Here is a 12500-nt window from a genome sequence, read left to right on the forward strand (position 1 = left end):
ACGTTTCTGGCACTCGGCCAAACAGTGGCCAAGAAGGGCGCTTTTCAGCGCACGCTTGGACTCCAAAACTCTGCCGCGCCTTTTTCGGCTGCCGCAAATCGAGCAAACGGTGTGTTTCGGACGGCGTTTCGCTTCCGCTACTTGCGAGTGCTTTCGTGGTCCACCCCTCTATAAATACTCGGGAGGCGTCGAAGCCGGTTCTCCAAGCCGGACCCGTAGGTATCGTTGTGTGCTCGCTCTCATTGGCCCGCCTAACCAGAAAATGCCTGCGGTACACCCATTTGGATAAGAGTGCACGCAGATGCGGGCCTCGACGGCTACACATTTCCTCGGGCGGCCGCCTCCCGGCCTCCGTGGAGCGCGGGATGCACGGTCCCATCGACAAGCCTCTCCCGTTTTTACCGTGGCGTCGCGGTTCACCACGGCGGGCGGGTCGGTCTCCTCCGCATAAAAAGGGGGACCCCCGCTTTTTGTTCCACGAAATCGCACAAGCTTTTTTCGCATCCACGGTTTGCCACCGCACACCAAAATGCCGATCCGGCTGCCTACTTTAGCCAACAGGTGGAGCCAGGCGCGCCGTACTTGCGCGGCACTTCCCACGTCCACCGAAGTCGGTGCCAAGGACCACTTTCGGCGCCGGAGCCGCGTACGAGCCTACTCGAGGCGGAAGAACGAAGCCAGCAAGGGCCTGGCCGCAAGTGCGTTCAATTGTCGGGACGTCCAAGTCCCTCGTTCTTCCGTGCTTCCTCTTTCGGCAAGTCGTTGCGGCACCTTCCCAAAGCGCGCAGACCCGCTAATCGCGACGAGCGCGACGTGGCCGTGCCGCCTTTCCCTCGGCAGCAAGCAAAACGCCTGGCAACGTCGACGCTCCCCTAACCGCGATCTCGCACCGTGTTTCGTGTGGCGAATTCAAAAGCCGGCCGGCGCTGCTGCAACCATTACGGTCGGTACGCATACGCCGCGGAGGGCGGGACGGTCATCGGAGCGTGCGGTTCCTCCATCGAGTACTGCGCACCTCGGCCGTCGCATCGCCGTGCCATGACCGGCCGCGCGTCAACGCGAACCGGTGCCAGCGAGATCCCTCGCCTGCAAGAACCGACCGGCAGCCTCCGTCACCCGAGGACGCGGAGGCGCTTGCCGCGGACGGCGGGACGGTATGCACTGGTGCACAGCGGACCCGTCACATCGCCAGTTCCTTGACCGACCGCCGACGCTTGTGCCGTTCCTCTCGTACTTGGCAGTCGCCGCGCGATTGTCGGGTCTCGTTCTTGCACGCTCGAACGGTCGGGAGGGCACTCGGCTGGCGTTTCGGGAACGCGCAGCCTCGCCTTCTACCGACGTAACCACGACTCGCCGTTCGCGCTCCGCCGCTCCTGTTTACAGTACTAGGCGGTCCCGCAGCGGTCGGGTCGCGCATTTCGAGCGCTTCGAGCCACGGTGCAGTGGCGGGTCGAAAGCCGACCTATGAGTGCGTTGCGCCGTTTGTACCCGCGTCCGCCACCTGGCCGACCGTCCAAGGTCGCGGTGTTGGCGTCCGCTGGGCGCAACAATTTGTCACGGGGTGCCGCTCCACATTCAGGCAGCCCCGTGGGGAAAAGCCGACCCCGCGTCCAAACGGGGTCAGCGGCAGAAAGTGTCGGGCGCAGACGCAGCTGAGGCGCTCACCCTTCACAATCCGTTAATGATCCTTCCGCAGGTTCACCTACGGAAACCTTGTTACGACTTTTACTTCCTCTAAATGATCAAGTTTGGTCATCTTTCCAACAGACCGGCGCAACCGAAAGGCCGCGCCGGACATCGGTCCGAAGACCTCACTAAATCATTCAATCGGTAGTAGCGACGGGCGGTGTGTACAAAGGGCAGGGACGTAATCAACGCGAGCTTATGACTCGCGCTTACTGGGAATTCCTCGTTCAAGGGGAACAATTGCAAGCCCCTATCCCAATCACGAAAGAAGTTCCACGGGTTACCCAGTCTTTTCAGACAGGGATAAAGACACGCTGCTTCCTTCAGTGTAGCGCGCGTGCGGCCCCGGACATCTAAGGGCATCACAGACCTGTTATTGCTCTGTTTCGTGCGGCTAGGAGCCGCTTGTCCCTCTAAGAAGGTTGTAAGGTGCTGGGAACCCCGCACCTATTTAATAGGCTAGAGTCTCGTTCGTTATCGGAATTAACCAGACAAATCGCTCCACCAACTAAGAACGGCCATGCACCACCATCCACCGAATCAAGAAAGAGCTCTCAATCTGTCAATCCTCCCAGTGTCCGGGCCGGGTAAGTTTTCCCGTGTTGAGTCAAATTAAGCCGCAGGCTCCACTCCTGGTGGTGCCCTTCCGTCAATTCCTTTAAGTTTCAGCTTTGCAACCATACTTCCCCCGGAACCCAAATACTTTGGTTTCCCGGAAGCTGCCCGCCGAGTCATTTGAGTAACTCAGGCGGATCGCTGGTTGGCATCGTTTATGGTCAGAACTAGGGCGGTATCTGATCGCCTTCGAACCTCTGACTTTCGTTCTTGATCAATGAAAACATTCTTGGCAAATGCTTTCGCAGTAGTTCGTCTTGCGACGGTCCAAGAATTTCACCTCTAGCGCCGCAATACGAATGCCCCCGTCCGTCCCTCTTAATCATTACCTCGTATTCCAAAAACCAACAGAACAGAAACGAGGTCTTGTTCTATTATTCCATGCAAGTTTATTCAGGCGACTCGCCTGCGTTGAGCACTCTAATTTTTTCAAAGTAAAAGCACCGGCCATCTCGAGGCACACAATGAAGTGCACCAAGAAAGAACCGGCATGATGTTCAGTCCGAGCCGTCGCATCGGGTAGATGCACTACTCGTCTGGAACTGAGATCCAACTACGAGCTTTTTAACCGCAGCAGCTTTAGTATACGCTATTGGAGCTGGAATTACCGCGGCTGCTGGCACCAGACTTGCCCTCCAATTGATCCTCGTTAAAGGATTTAGAGTGTACTCATTTCAATTACGGGGCCTCAAAAGAGTCCCGTATTGTTATTTTTCGTCACTACCTCCCCGTGCCGGGAGTGGGTAATTTGCGCGCCTGCTGCCTTCCTTGGATGTGGTAGCCGTTTCTCAGGCTCCCTCTCCGGAATCGAACCCTGATTCTCCGTTACCCGTAACAACCATGGTAAGCAAGTAACCTACCATCGAAAGTTGATAAGGCAGACACTTGAAAGAAACGTCGCCGGCTCGTGGCCATGCGATCAGCACAAAGTTATCCAGAGTCACCACACAATACGGGCCGAAACCCGATCGATCTTGGTCTAATAAAAGCACCCGTTACCCAAAGGGCTCCAGGCTCACTGCATGTATTAGCTCTAGAATTGCCACAGTTATCCAAGTAGGAAGAAACGATCTAAGGAACCATAACTGATTTAATGAGCCATTCGCGGTTTCGCCTTATTTCGGCATGTACTTAGACATGCATGGCTTAATCTTTGAGACAAGCATATGATTACTGGCAGGATCAACCAGGTAATCGTTCGACTGCGCGTCCGTCCTCGCCCTCGGCGGGCCGGACGCAGTCTGTGTGCGGCGGAGGCCACCTTCAGGCGCCCCAACACGCTTATTTTGCACTCCGAGATGACGGCGTTCGAGCTCGCTACGGCACAACCTTCCCGAAAGACGAGTGGGAGCCGTGCGGCAAGAAGCACGTTCATGCTCGCTCTTTTTCGTTGCATCGACTCGGTCGCGCCGTGCGGGTTGCCCAAGCCCGCTGCACTGTCGGTGGACCGGCCGGAACTAGCAACGGAGCCGAGACTGCAAAGCCGCCAGACGACGGGTCACGCCCGCGTCTTCGGCGCTTTCGCATCTGAATCGCCCGAGGACGACACGGAACACACCTCGATATCGTGGTAAAACGGCACCGTCCGACAACCAGCCCCTAACGCATCAAGCGGATGAGGCTGCAGACGACTGCCGTGGATTCCCCTGGAGCAGACCCGAGGACACGCTTGACGAGGCCGAAGCCCGCCGCATATCAGACACCCGGTCGCTTTCGCGTACGCCGCTCACGAGAACCCCCACATAATAGCAGCGATAAGTACCCAGACCTCCTTGGGCCCTAATACGAGCGTACTCGAGAAAATTTCACCGCGGGTGTGCCCCGAAACGTGTGGCATGTTGAGCGTGCCACAAGTCTACGTCGCTCTCAAACCCGCCGAGGTCGTAGAATTTGCGACCCTACTCACGAAATTCCCACCGAGGATACGGCCGCAAACGTACCGCACCTTGGGTAGGCCACGAGTTTGTGCAACACTACGCTGACGGCACAGCACCGAGGTCGTGCGCGCACGCACGGGAAAATTCCGCCGCGGTTTCTGCCGAAAACGTGAGGCACCACGACTCTCCGCAAGTTCGCGTCGACTGCGAAAGACCGAAGTCGTGAACGACGTGTCCGCTACTCGCCGCCGACACGCTGGACACCAAACGTACAACGACTCGACGGCGTCGTAGAGGCCCACGACGCGGTTTTCCTTAACGACGTCTCGGCGTGGCACCGACAGGTTAGAACGGCCGACCAACGTTCCCTGTCCGCCGTTCGGCTCAGTCGAAGGGCTCGGCGACTTCGGCAACGCTGCGAAGCCGCACGGTGACGCACGCCATGTCCCCATTTTTTTTTTTCTTTCTGCGTCTGCCGGGGTGCCCCTATAATAGCAGCGATAAGCACCCAGACCGCCGTGGGTCGCTCGCCCCGGCTGACGTGGTTTTTCGTACTCCTGCGGCGGTCGCCGTCAAGCACGTCCAAATACGCTACTTTCGTGGGCGCATTCACGCTCTTTCGCTTCGCCGGAGTGCCAGCACTCACTCTGCCAAAAACGGCGAACATCCGAGCGGCGGTTCCCACTTTTGCGTCGGCGTCGCAAACCCCGCCCCGGCAGACGAGGTTTGCCGTACTCGTGCGACGGTGGCCGGCGGGCACGTCGAAAGACGCCGATATCGTGCGCGAATTGGCGCACCTTGGCTTCACCGGAGTGCCGCCACTGACTCCTCCAAAAACGGCGAAGATCCGAGCGGCGCTTCCCACTTTCGCATCGGCGTCCCGAACTCCGCCCCGGCTGACGCGGTTTACCGTACTCGTGCGACGGTCGCCGGCGAGCACGTGGAAAGACGCCGATATCGTGCCCGAATCGGCTCCGTTCGGCTTCGCCGGAGTGCCAGCACTGGCTCGGCGAAAGACGACGAACATCCGAGCGACGGTTCTCACTATTGCGTACGCGTCGCAAACCCCGCCCCGGCAGACGCACTTTGCCGTACTCGTGCGACGGTCGCCGGCGAGCACGTAGAAAGACGCTGATATCGTGCCGGAATCGGCCCCGTTTGGCTTCGCCGGAGTGCCAGCACTCACTCGGCCACAAACGGCGAACATCCGAGCGGCGGTTCCCACTTAGCCGTCGGCGTCCCGAACTCCGCCCCGGCAGACGCGGTTGCCGAGCTCGTGCGACTAGCGACCGCGAAGCCGTCTCGCGACGCCGCTTTCGTGCGCGGCTCCCACTGCGACCTGGGTCACCCGAGGTCGACGAGCAAAAAAGAATGTCGAAAAAAATTTTTTTTTTTTTTTGCGTCTGCCGGGGTGCCCCTATAATAGCAGCGATAAGCACCCAGACCGCCATGGGTCGCTCGCCCCGGCTGACGTGGTTTTTCGTTTTCCTGCGGTGGTCGTCGTCAAGCACGTCCAAACACGCCACTTTCGTGGGCGCATTCGCGCTCTTTCGCTTCGCCGGAGTGCCAGCACTCACTCTGCCAAAAACGGCGAACATCCGAGCGGCGGTTCCCACTTTTGCGTCGGCGTCGCAAACCCCGCCCCGGCAGACGAGGTTTGCCGTACTCGTGCGACGGTGGCCGGCGGGCACGTCGAAAGACGCCGATATCGTGCGCGAATTGGCGCACCTTGGCTTCACCGGAGTGCCGCCACTGACTCCTCCAAAAACGGCGAAGATCCGAGCGGCGCTTCCCACTTTCGCATCGGCGTCCCGAACTCCGCCCCGGCTGACGCGGTTTACCGTACTCGTGCGACGGTCGCCGGCGAGCACGTGGAAAGACGCCGATATCGTGCCCGAATCGGCTCCGTTCGGCTTCGCCGGATTGCCAGCACTGGCTCGGCGAAAGACGACGAACATCCGAGCGACGGTTCTCACTATTGCGTACGCGTCGCAAACCCCGCCCCGGCAGACGCACTTTGCCGTACTCGTGCGACGGTCGCCGGCGAGCACGTAGAAAGACGCCGATATCGTGCCGGAATCGGCCCCGTTTGGCTTCGCCGGAGTGCCAGCACTCACTCGGCCACAAACGGCGAACATCCGAGCGGCGGTTCCCACTTAGCCGTCGGCGTCCCGAACTCCGCCCCGGCAGACGCGGTTGCCGAGCTCGTGCGACTAGCGACCGCGAAGCCGTCTCGCGACGCCGCTTTCGTGCGCGGCTCCCACTGCGACCTGGGTCACCCGAGGTCGACGAGCAAAAAAGAATGTCGAAAAAAAATTTTTTTTTTTTTTTTGCGTCTGCCGGGGTGCCCCTATAATAGCAGCGATAAGCACCCAGACCGCCATGGGTCGCTCGCCCCGGCTGACGTGGTTTTTCGTTTTCCTGCGGTGGTCGTCGTCAAGCACGTCCAAACACGCCACTTTCGTGGGCGCATTCGCGCTCTTTCGCTTCGCCGGAGTGCCAGCACTCACTCTGCCAAAAACGGCGAACATCCTAGTGGCGGTTCCCACTTTTGCGTCGGCGTCGCCAACCCCGCCCCGGCATACGCGGTTTGCCGTACTCGTGCGGCGGTGGCCGGCGGGCACGTCGAAAGACACCGATATCGTGCGCGAGTCGATGCTTCTTGGTCTCGCAGGAGGGCCGCCACTCACTCCTGCAAAAACGGCGAAGATCCGAGCGGCGCTTCCCACTTTTTCGTCGGCGTCGCAAACCTCGCCCCGGCAGACGCGCTTTGCCGTACTCGTGCGACGGTCGCCGGCGAGCACGTCGAAATACGCCGATATCGTGCCCGAATCGGCCCCGTTTCGCTTCGCCGGAGTGCCAGCACTCGCTCGGCCAAAGACGACGAACATCCGAGCGACGGTTCCCACTATTGCGTACGCGTCGCGAACCCCGCCCCGGCAGACGCGGTTTGCCGTACTCGTGCGGCGGTGGCCGGCGGGCACGTCGAAAGACGCCGATATCGTGCACGAATTGGCGCTCCTTGGCTTCACCGGAGTGCCAGCACTCACTCGGCCAAAAACGGCGAACATCCGAGCAGCGGTACCCACTTAGCCGTCGGCATCCCGAACTCCGCGCCGGCTGACGCGGTTGCCGAGCTCGTGCGACTAGCGACCGCGAACGCGTCTCGCGACGCCGCTTTCGTGCGCGGCTCCCATTGCGACCTGGGTTACCCGAGCTCGACCAGCAAAAAAGAAGGTCGAAAATTTTTTTTTTTTTTCTGCGTCTGCCGGGGTGCCCCTATAATAGCAGCGATAAGCACCCAGACCGCCGTGTGTCGCTCGCCCCGGCTGACGTGGTTTTTCGTACTCCTGCAGCGGTCGCCGTCACGCACGTCCAAATACGCCACTTTCGTGGGCGCATTCGCGCTCTTTCGCGTCGCCGGAGTGCCAGCACTCACTCTGCCAAAAACGGCCAACATCCGAGCGGCGGTTCCCACTTTTGCGTCGGCGTCGTAAACCCCGCCCCGGCAGACGCGGTTTGCCCTACTCGTGCGACGGTCGCCGGCGAGCGCGTCGAAAGACGCCGATATCGTGCGCTAATTGGCGCTCCTTGGCTTCTCCGGAGTGCCGCCACTCACTCCTCCAAAAACGGCGAAGATCCGAGCGGCGTTCTCCACTTTCGCATCGGCGTCCCGAACTCCGCCCGGGCTGACGCGGTTTACCGTACTCGTGCGACGGTCGCCGGCGGGCACGTCGAAAGACGCCGATATCGTGCCGTAATCGGCCCCGTTTGGCTTCGCCCGTGTGCCAGCACTCACTCGGCCAAAAACGGCGAACATCCGAGCAGCGTTTCCCACTTTCGCATCGGCGTCCCGAAGCCCGCCCCGGCAGACGCGGTTTGCCCTACTCGAGCGACGGTCGCCGGCGATCACGTCGAAAGGCGCCGAATTCGTGCACGAATCGATGCTTCTTGGTCTCGCAGGAGGGCCGCCACTCACTCCTGCAAAAACGGCGAAGATCCGAGTTGCGCTTCCCACTTTTTCGTCGGCGTCCCGAACTACGCCCCGGCTGACGCGGTTTACCGTACTCGTGCGACGGTCGCCGGCGGGCACTTCAAAATACGCCGATTTCGTGGGCGCATTCACGCTGTTTCGCTTCCCCGGAGTGCCAACACTCACTCTGCCGAAAGCGGCGATCATCCGAGCGGCGGTTCCCACTTTTGCGTCGGCTTCGCAAACGGCGCCCCGGCAGACGCGCTCGTGCGACGTACTCGTGCGACGGTCGCCGGCGAGCACGTCGAAAGACGCCGATATCGTGCTCGAATCGACCCCGTTTCGCTTCGCCGGAGTGCTGCCAGTCACGGCGCAGAAAACGGCGAACAAGTGTTTTTTTTTTTTTTTTTCCTAGAATTTGTGTTATAGAAGGCACATTTGATATCGGACGATAATTTTCAACTTTATCACGCGCACCGATTTTCGTGTAGAGGTTTGCAAGTTTATGGGAATTTCTCCACTTGGAATAATGCGATTTAGTAGTACTACGAGAACTTCATGGATGTACTCAAGGGTACGGGGCAAGTCAGTTACGTCAACACCTGCAGATTTTTTACACTTCAAACTGAAAATTGTTGGTTGTGAGTCCTCGTGTGATATTAAAGGCCGATTCGCTAACACATAGAACAAAGAAAGAAAGGAAGAAAAAACGCCCGCGCTCGCTCAAGAAACCTGGGTTCGCAACAAGTGGCAACAACAAGCAACCGAGCGAGTGCGCCAAAACCCGTGGCGGCCGAACAAACGCGAAGTCCCAACCGCGTCAGCCGGGGCGGCACGGGACAGGAAAAATCACTTCAGCCGGGGCGGCGGGGCACCGAATAAACCTCGTCACCTCGTCGCAGGATAAAAGAGGAAACAAAAAGTCTAAACAGCGTCTGCTGGAGCGAATGCGTAATAAAACAACAACAACAACAAAAAAAAAAACACCCGCGCTCAAGAAGTCTGCAATCACCACAAAAGGCGACTGTGACCGAGCAGCGTCAGCCGGGGCCGTGCGGAAACGGAAAAACCGCGACTACCGGGGCGTCGAGGCACCGAAAAATCCACTTCAGCCGCGGCGAAAAAAAAAAACAAAAAGAAAGACGGAGGGGGGGGGGGGGAACCACGTCTGCCGGGGCGAAGGAAAAAAAAAAAACGCGTCTGCCGGGGCGAGCCCGGGTGCGGCACCACCGGGAAAACTGTGGCAAACAGACATGGCGATCGAGTGAGTGGGCCGCCAGCCAGGCTCAGCCAAAAAGTGCAAAGTCCGAACTGCGTCAGCCGGGGCGGCAAAAACCACGTCAGCCGGGGCGGCGCAAAAAACCGCGTCTGCCGGGGCGGCACGAAACCGCGTCAGCCGGGGCGGCGCGAAAACTGCGTCAGCCGGGGCGAAAGAAAAAAAAAAAAAAACGCGTCTGCCGGGGCGAGCCCGGGTGCGGCACCACCGGGAAAACTGTGGCAAACAGACATGGCGATCGAGTGAGTGGGCCGCCAGCCAGGCACAGCCGAAAAGTGCAAAGTCCGAACCGTGTCAGCCGGGGCGGCAAAAAACCGCGTCAGCCGGGGCGGCGCAAAAAACCGCGTCTGCCGGGGCGGCACGAAACCGCGTCAGCCGGGGCGGCGCGAAAACTGCGTCAGCCGGGGCGAGCCCGGGTGCGGCACCACCGGGAAAACTGTGGCAAACAGACATGGCGATCGAGTGAGTGGGCCGCCAGCCAGGCTCAGCCAAAAAGTGCCAAGTCCGAACTGCGTCAGCCGGGGCGGCAAAAAACCGCGTCAGCCGGGGCGGCGCAAAAAACCGCGTCTGCCGGGGCGGCGCGAAAACCGCGTCTGCCGGGGCGGCGCGAAAACTGCGTCAGCCGGGGCGAAAGAAAAAAAAAAACGCGTCTGCCGGGGCGAGCCCGGGTGCGGCACCACCGGGAAAACTGTGGCAAACAGACATGGCGATCGAGTGAGTGGGCCGCCAGCAAGGCTCAGCCAAAAAGTGCTAAGTCCGAACTGCGTCAGCTGGGGCGGCAAAAAACCGCGTCTGCCGGGGCGGCACGAAACCGCGTCAGCCGGGGCGGCGCGAAAACCGCGTCTGCCGGGGCGGCACGAAACCGCGTCAGCCGGGGCGGCGCGAAAACTGCGTCAGCCGGGGCGAGCCCGGGTGCGGCACCACCGGGAAAACTGTGGCAAACAGACATGGCGATCGAGTGAGTGGGCCGCCAGCCAGGCACAGCCGAAAAGTGCTAAGTCCGAACTGCGTCAGCCGGGGCGGCAAAAACCGCGTCAGCCGGGGCGGCGCGAAAACCGCGTCTGCCGGGGCGGCACGAAACCGCGTCAGCCGGGGCGGCGCGAAAACTGCGTCAGCCGGGGCGAGCCCGGGTGCGGCACCACCGGGAAAACTGTGGCTAACAGACATGGCGATCGAGTGAGTGGGCCACCAGCCAGGCTCAGCCAAAAAGTGCTAAGTCCGAACTGCGTCAGCCGGGGCGGCAAAAACCGCGTCAGCCGGGGCGGCGCAAAAAACCGCGTCTGCCGGGGCGGCACGAAACCGCGTCAGCCGGGGCGGCGCGAAAACTGCGTCAGCCGGGGCGAAAGAAAAAAAAAAACGCGTCTGCCGGGGCGAGCCCGGGTGCGGCACCACCGGGAAAACTGTGGCAAACAGACATGGCGATCGAGTGAGTGGGCCGCCAGCCAGGCACAGCCGAAAAGTGCCAAGTCCGAACTGCGTCAGCCGGGGCGGCAAAAAACCGCGTCAGCCGGGGCGGCGCAAAAAACCGCGTCTGCCGGGGCGGCACGAAACCGCGTCAGCCGGGGCGGCGCGAAAACTGCGTCAGCCGGGGCGAGCCCGGGTGCGGCACCACCGGGAAAACTGTGGCAAACAGACATGGCGATCGAGTGAGTGGGCCGCCAGCCAGGCTCAGCCAAAAAGTGCCAAGTCCGAACTGCGTCAGCCGGGGCGGCGCAAAAAACCGCGTCTGCCGGGGCGGCGCGAAAACCGCGTCTGCCGGGGCGGCGCGAAAACTGCGTCAGCCGGGGCGAAAGAAAAAAAAAACGCGTCTGCCGGGGCGAGCCCGGGTGCGGCACCACCGGGAAAACTGTGGCAAACAGACATGGCGATCGAGTGAGTGGGCCGCCAGCAAGGCTCAGCCAAAAAGTGCCAAGTCCGAACTGCGTCAGCCGGGGCGGCAAAAAACCGCGTCTGCCGGGGCGGCACGAAACCGCGTCAGCCGGGGCGGCGCGAAAACCGCGTCTGCCGGGGCGGCACGAAACCGCGTCAGCCGGGGCGAGCCCGGGTGCGGCACCACCGGGAAAACTGTGGCAAACAGACATGGCGATCGAGTGAGTGGGCCGCCAGCCAGGCACAGCCGAAAAGTGCTAAGTCCGAACTGCGTCAGCCGGGGCGGCAAAAACCGCGTCAGCCGGGGCGGCGCAAAAACCGCGTCTGCCGGGGCGAATGCAAAAAAAACAAAGAAAAAAGCCCGCGCTTAATCAAAAGAAAACAAAGAAAAAAGCTTGCGCTTAATCAAAAGAAAACAAACAAAAAAAGTTCGCGCTTAAGCCTGGCGGTGGAACCACCGGGGCAAACAGACCTGGCGATCGAGTGAGTGGGCCGCCAGCCGGGGTGAGCCAAAAAGTGCAAAGTCGGAACCGCGTCAGCCGGGGCGGCGCGAAAACCGCGTCAGCCGGGGCGGCGCAAAAACTGCGTCAGCCGGGGCGGCACGGAAAAACGAAAACCGCGTCAGCCGGGGCGGCACGGAAAAACGAAAACCACGTCAGCCGGGGCGACATCAAAATGAGGAAAAAAAAAAAAAACTGCCTTAGGACACCTGCGTACACTTTCATGCGTTTGGGCATATCTCTCTGTAACACGCGCGCCCCTCGTTACGCGCGGCACTCTGTTTTCTCCGACACCCATATTTCGGCGGCATGTGGCACGCGCGCCCGTCCCTACGCACGGCACACCGCAGTGCTTTCTCGATATTTTTCTTTTCCTCCAACACCGTCATCTATAGGCTTTTAGTGACCTGTTGCTCGTGGCAAAAGTTCGCTAGCTCTGACACCTCTTGCATGCGCACCGTTTTTGCGCACGGTGCTATGCCGCAAAGCACGGCAGTCGCATGCGTTTCTCTCAGGCACCTCTTTTTTGACACAACGCTGTGGTGCTTAGAAACACACCCGCCGCTTTTGCGCACAGAACTCCACCGTACAGCACGGTAGTCACGTTTGTTCCACACGAACAGCAGTGTGCATCGTGCTACGACACTTTGAAAGCTTTTTCTTCCGAGTCTCGACCGCGCTGTTCCTTTCGTACTTGGCGCGGT

General features: G+C 60.4%; 1 non-coding gene across 1 annotated transcript; it reads right to left on the reverse strand.

Annotated features, from left to right (window-relative positions):
- Positions 1-1679: 1679 nt before the first annotated feature.
- LOC142793846 (small subunit ribosomal RNA) lies at positions 1680-3494 on the reverse strand. Its single transcript, XR_012891868.1, has one exon. It is a non-coding gene; the product is annotated as a small subunit ribosomal RNA (ribosomal RNA).
- Positions 3495-12500: the final 9006 nt, after the last annotated feature.

The sequence above is a fragment of the Rhipicephalus microplus genome, unplaced genomic scaffold (genome assembly GCF_043290135.1).
Source record: "Rhipicephalus microplus isolate Deutch F79 unplaced genomic scaffold, USDA_Rmic scaffold_340, whole genome shotgun sequence".
NCBI lineage: Eukaryota > Metazoa > Arthropoda > Arachnida > Ixodida > Ixodidae > Rhipicephalus > Rhipicephalus microplus.